The 6,950-nt window shown below is 41.2% G+C and overlaps 1 pseudogene; it reads right to left on the reverse strand.

The window, feature by feature from the left end:
• Window positions 1-225: 225 nt before the first annotated feature.
• LOC121138252 lies at window positions 226-992 on the reverse strand (annotated as a pseudogene).
• Window positions 993-6,950: the final 5,958 nt, after the last annotated feature.

Below are 6,950 nucleotides of genomic sequence, written 5' to 3' on the forward strand. Positions count from 1 at the left end.
CAAAATAACTCGGTACAAAACAGGTCTGTTTCAGAATTTTAAAAAAAGAGAAAAAAAAGCCTTTACATAAGTTTTTAGATCCCATTTTAAAACAGGAAAAAAAGAGAGAAAGACAAACGAAAAAGAAATCCACCATTGTCTGCACAGTCCAGTTTCCAACCCTCCCTGTAAGGATTACAGACGAAGATTCTGGGTCCTGTCACTTCTGTGGATTTGCCCGGCTGTTTAACTGGTGTCTATCTGTGAATTGTACTCATCCAGTTGTGCATCCAACTGCTCGGCAGAAAGATGCTGCTTTGAGTTCCTGCTCGTACCTCTCCCTCTTCCAATGCTGCCTCCATTGGTCCCTCTCTGGATGAGACCACCACCAAAACACCCTGAGCCATGGTTTCTTCTCATGCCACCTCTGTTCATTCTCTGTGCAGGTTTTCTTTGTGAGTCAGTCTGTGATGTGACAAGCTGAATGTTTTGGGGCGGCCATCTAAAGGGACACCATTGTACTGTTTCATAGCCTTCAGGGCATCTGCCTTCTGTTGAAAGTGCACATGTGCTGTCCCTAAACTTCGTCCGGAGCGACTGTATTGCACAGCTGCTGTCTTCAGAGTTCCAAAATCTGAGAAGAGTTCCTGATTATCAGCATCTGACACCCTGCCGTCAAGGTTTGACACCAACAGCTTTCCGCCCATCTCCATGCTGGCTCCACCACAGAAGTGGCTGTTGAATAGGTCATGCTGCCACTTGTTGGAAAGTTGTTTAGGCCTGCTGTAGGGAGAAAGCCAGTTCCTGCCTCCTCCTGAAGAGCGACCACTCATTTTAGGCCAATTTCTCAGAGACCTGCTGAGTCGATTCCCCCACACAGGTGCCTGCATGGTACCACCTTGGCTGCTGTGTTAGCCAGCCCTGCTCCAGCCCTGACCTTTGCTGCGACTGCCTTGCTGGCTCTGGTTCAGATTAATGATGTCATCCAAAGACATATCCATTTTGTTGGCCATGGTGGTCTCGGGATCAGACCTCTTGTTCTTATGACTTGGGGAGAGACAATTCTGGAACTTGTATTCTAAAAAGGAGACTCATGCATTTAATGCCACCACAGGGGAGGGACACGCAGAATGATTATTGTGAGTTTAAAGCAAGTCTGTTTTTCAGAGCAGAGATCCATGATAAGCTCCATATATACAGAGAAACCCTTTCTCAAAAAACCAAAAACACAAAACAAAACAAAACAAAAAAACAGACAAAACTGCCAGACAGTTGTAGTGCATGCCTTTAATACCAGCACTCAGGAGGCAGAGGCATGCAGAACTCTGTGAGTTTGAGACCACCCTGGTCTACAATATATGGTCAGGGAGGTCTTGGAATCAGACTTCGTGTTCTCCAGAATTCTAATTTGTGTTAATAAACCTGGAATCAGATACCAGGATAATACTGAAAAATTGGATTACAGACCTGTGTCAACACCACCTTGTTTAAAACTCCTTTTCTAACTGGGAAAATACTGTGGCCTGGTACCATGAAGCAGGCTCAAGAGTGCAACTTTAAGGACTCAGCACAAAAATACAAATTTCTTTTTTTCTTTTTTTTTGCAGAGAAATGTTCTCACCACGAAGCCCAGGTTGAAGTAGAAATCAATATAGTGAAGGGATAGCCTGTATCTCACTGACATCCAGCTGTCTTTGCCTCACCAATGTTGGGATAAAAGTTGTTTTCCACAAATCTGTCAAAATACTATTTAGGATGCTATATTTACTTGACAGTGCGTATTTCTCAGTTGACAAATTAATGCTGGGTAAAAATTTCAATTTTAATTGTTAGTGTTTAAACTATGCACATGGAACTCAAAAAAATGCTAATTTTGGATGTCATTTCATTTCCTGGTTGGGAATTGCAAGTCCATACATTTTATGTGCCACTGTTTGAATAGGGCAGTGATTTAACATGGATGTCTGCATGGATGACTTGAAAACCTTTGTCCTTTCTATTGTATCAAAGAGAACTGTTTGCAAATGTCAAGACATAAATTCAAATATTCTGCTATATGATTCTATGAGAATATTTTGCAATGAGTATCAATAAAAGAGGAAGAATAGTCCAGTACATATAAAATCATATTTGTTTGTAATGGTAAGGCATCCACAGCAGAAATTCAGAGCCAGATCCTTTATAAAGAGCAGAGAAACTATTTGCATCCCTGGACCCTTACCTCTTATATCCCAGGAGGATTTTACCTGTCACTGTGCTATTGACTGGTGACTTTCCCACTGACTCCTGACCTGGATCTTGTGATTGTCTGTGGTTTATGAGTGCCAGTGATTATCTGTCCTTTTCCTCAGCATACTATCTGCACCAGAAATTCCCAACATTGCAGGCCTGGTTGTTATATCTGATCTTTGTCTGTGACACTTAACTCTTTATCTTCATAGTGGAACTTCACACTCCTCACCCACATGGTATCCCAAAATCCAATTACTGAGAATTCTATAGCTTCTTCCACTCTGCAGTCTTTCTCTTCAACCATGTAAATCTAAACCCCACCCAACATATCTTTACAGGAAAGTGGTCCTTCCAAAGTGCACCAACCACTATGTCCTGCTGTCTCACATTATCTTCCACATAGTTAATTTCAGGATGCCTGAGCTTGCTTCCACACACCCTATCAACATGCTTGCTGCCTGATTAGAGCAGAACTGAATATAAGAGTACTCTGTGTCCCAGTATCTGTCCCACACAGATAGAATCAGGTTAACTCACCTCAATTTAACTATGAAAATCTCAGGCTTCAATTTACAACAACAAAAGCGAACTAAATATGATGCCGGTATCCCATCTCTAACAGAATGCTAATAAGCCAAAAAGAAATATGGCAATTATGACTTGCAGAGAGACATTTCTGGAATGTGGATTCTAAAAAGAAGATTCTTGCATTTAATGCCACCATGGGGTAGGGACGTGCAGGATTATTATTGTGAGTTTAAAGCAAGTCTGTTTTTCAGAGTGAGTCCCAGGATAGGCCCCAAATATATACAGAGAAACCCTACCTCAAAAAACCAAAACAGAAAACAGAAAAAAAGAAAGACAAAATTGCCAGGCAGTTGTAGTGCATGCCTTTAAAACCAGCACTCAGGAGGCAGAGGCATGCAGAATTCTGTGAGTTTGAGACCACCCTGGTCTACAATATATGGTTCCAAGATAGCCTCCAAAGCCACAGATAAACCATGCCTCCCATGCTAATAACCAACCTCTGAGATCATCCTGCATTGTTCTGCTTTCACCAGTAGATGGTGGTCTTATCATATTAGTAACTCTAAAACATGTTTGTCTTCTGTGTCTGATGCTAACTAAGGTGCTTAGACCACCCCCCCAACATGCACTGTCCCCACCTACACCTAGGTGAATGCCAATAGCAGATGCAGAAAATAAGTAAGGTATGTGTAGCGATCTTCTGTTGTAATCTAACAAATAAAGCTTGTCTGAAGATTAGAAAAACAAAGAGGCCAACCCCTATCTCTTTCCTTTATCTCAGTCAAAATGGACAATACTGCCTCTAGGAATTCTCAGACTGCAATTATCTCCACCAAACCTCACATTGCACTGATCCTGTCTCCTCCTGCCTTAGATCCCTCTCTCCAACAAATCATCAATCCTGTTCTAGCCTCCCTACTCCTGGGATTAAAGGCTTGTGATCCTAATTGCAGGGATCAATGATGGGAGCTCCATTTGTCTTTTGCCCTGAGTCATTCTTGCATAGGCCAGGGAGGCCTTGATCTAACAGAGATCCATCTGCCTCTGTCTCATGAGTGCTGGGATTAAAGGCAGATCCACCTCTGCATTGACTCTATGATTATTTTGTGGCATAGATGTGAGACTAACTAGTGACTTTGATCTTAACTAAGATTGTGCCTAACAAGTGACTTGGTTCTGCCATGTGACTGTGAGGCAAGCTTATTGTTTAGATTATAAACAAAATATATCTACACTTGCAATACTGTCAAAAATAAAAAAGTTGCAACTAATGTATTATTTATGCAGAATTTCACTTGTTTGAATACAAACAAAATATCTTTATGGGTATATTTTTCCTGTCCTAAAACATCAGTTATACCTTCAATCTAAGGTTCTGTGAACACTGAGGTATAGGAAGAAGAAAGGAAATATGATGGGAAAGAGAAGGGAGGCCTAAGACATGCCATTCTCTAGACTCCATACAGCAATTGTAATCAATAACCAACCACAGCTGTTCTTACTTGTGTTGATATCACACTACACCAAAATCAATCAATCAGTCTAGGAAAGGGAAAGACTCAGAGAGCCTCACCTTAAAGTCTACCATTCTCTCTATGGATGCAATTTTGATGGAGATACGTTGTCTTTAGGTGTAGTCCTCAACTGAGCCCAAGCTCTCCAACACACTTCCAAACCCTCAGTCTCACAAAAGTCCTGGGTTATTCCAGTGAGTCTCAAGCAAAATCAGTAGAGAGGAACATAGTGGAGGAGAAAAGTAGGTGGTTGTATCAGGGCATATTTGAGGTGTGCTTGCATAAAACACACAGGCAGATTGTGTATCCATGCATAAGTGTGGGTGGGAAACTGGGATTGGATTATGTGTCTCCATGTGATTCCATTCAGTTGTAAGAAAAATTAAAATCATGATGTGTGCAGCTAAATTGGTGACTCTAAAGAGATAAAATTGAGTGACTCCAGTCAGACCCAGAAAGAAAGACAAAGTTCCTCACTCCAAATATTCAAATAGGAGTACACAACCAGGAGTAACTGGAATAACCAGACAAGTAAAAGGAGACTCATGTGGGGAGTGGGGGAATATTGGACAGTAGAAAAAAAACAGGAAACAATGATGTAAGAAGGGGGTGCAATAAAGATTGTGTGTGTGTGTGTGAGTTTGTATGAGAGAGAGAGAGATAAATTGATAGAGAGGGAGAGAGGGAGAGGTATTAATGGAGAAGGAACAGATAAACACAGGAGAGAGAGAGAAAATTAACAGTATGGATGTCTGAAAATTTCATAAGGATTCTTAATATTATGGTCTATCAAAATGCCTATAATATATCTAAGTCTCTGAAAAGATATACAATTAGAGCATAAATGAAAATTTTCCATCTCAGGTCAATGATGCCCCTCAAAAGAAACACAGATTTAAAACAAAGCACTCACAGTAGCCTGCTTTGATATTGTTGGTCACTGCTGTCCTTGAGATTTCCAAAACACTAGAGTCTACTGTGGTTGTCCACTTTGCCTCTCCGTAGTAGCATGTGAAACACTACAGTTGATGAAGCCATGTCCTTCAGTCACACACAGTAGACTTGATGTGGAACAGAATATATAGCCTCCTCCCTGGGGGCTAGCTATCCTGGTATCAAGAGTCAACATACAAGCTTTTAAGGGAGGGAACCAACATCCTACCCAGGTATGAAAACTATGAACCATAACAATGATCTACCCTGCATGATAACATGAAGTGTGCAGTAGTGGCACAAACAAATTGGTGGTAACCAACAGCTTCTAATTGGACTTAAGACCTCTTCGACAACAGGGAAATCATGTCTGACACTAGAAACCCACCCTGTGTCTGGGTGTTAGGCAAGGATGGATCTTGGAGGAAAACCAAATCCACTACACATGAATCACATGCATATTCATATAAAATTGATTTGCCTCCTACTATCCATTCTTATGTGGAAATTCTAGTTGCTATACTAGGGTAATTCTGAGATTATTGTCCATGGATGTCTCTAGGATTATTTATAGTGAAACAGACTGTGGCAAAGCGAATTTGTCTCATCAGATCTTTAGCTACTGTCTCCTCTGTCTCTGTTTTCCAGGGCTCCTTGTTTGGTTTCACAGGTGAGCAGGTCTGGGTGATCAGTGAGCCCTGCACTTGAGAAAGAGGTCATTAGAAAATACCTAGATTTCTAACACAGTACTATATTCAGTAGATAAAGATACTGGCTTCTACAAGTGATTCTCCATTGTCATGCAGAGTCATAATACTGAAGATACCAAGAAAGGATCTTCAGTGAGTGTAAATTGAATGCCACTTCGAATCACTCCCCAGTCAAATAACAGGAGTACAAATGGAAATGAATAATTAGGACCAAAAAAACCACAAAAGACTATCATAAATAATTCACTATACATCAAATTTGTTGGAAGCCTTATATTTGCCAAAGAGAAATATGCTTAAGATATAATTTTCCAAGAAAGACTGAGGAGGAACAAACAAGCTGTTCTCACCCACAGATGCTAGACTCCTGCAATCCTAGGACATCATTTCTGAGTACAAACCAGTGTAAGTAAGCTGCAGACATTGACCCTCATCATGTAAAATGTCCACAGTTATATTACTAGGGTTTAACAAAACAAAAATTAAAACAACAGGTTTTGTAGCCAGAATAATAATTAGTCTTACTAAACCCAGAGTCAGAAATCAGAGTCAATGCTGAAAGATCAGAGAATCAAAGACCCAATCCCAAGTGTGACATCTTACCTCTCCTGAATTCTCAGGCACAAAGGAGGAGAACCGGTGTCTAGCAATCCTCAGACTGAATGGGGTGAGCTGGCTCTCTTCCTGCCTTATATACCTCCCTCTGCCAAGACACACCACTTTTGTCTCCACAACCTCAGTGCTGGGACTAAAGGTGTGAGCTCAGTTTCTCTGAGAATAATTCAATCTCTTGTAGTGCATGGTGTCCTTGAGCATTTCCTCATTTCAAATGCCTGGTTTAGCTGGGCAGTGGTGGCACACGCCTTTAATCCCAGCACTCGGGAGGTAGAGGCAGGCAGATCTCTGTGAGGTCGAGGCCAGGCTGGTCCGACAGCCTCCAAAACAATACAGAAAACCCCTGTCTCGTAAAACCATAAAAACAAAACAAAACAAAACAAATGCCTGTTTTAAAGTTGTATGCAACCCCTGCCTGACCTCTATGTCTATCTAGTGT

Source organism: Mesocricetus auratus, unplaced genomic scaffold (genome assembly GCF_017639785.1).
Source record: "Mesocricetus auratus isolate SY011 unplaced genomic scaffold, BCM_Maur_2.0 contig_5361_pilon_obj, whole genome shotgun sequence".
Classification (NCBI taxonomy): Eukaryota; Metazoa; Chordata; class Mammalia; order Rodentia; family Cricetidae; genus Mesocricetus; species Mesocricetus auratus.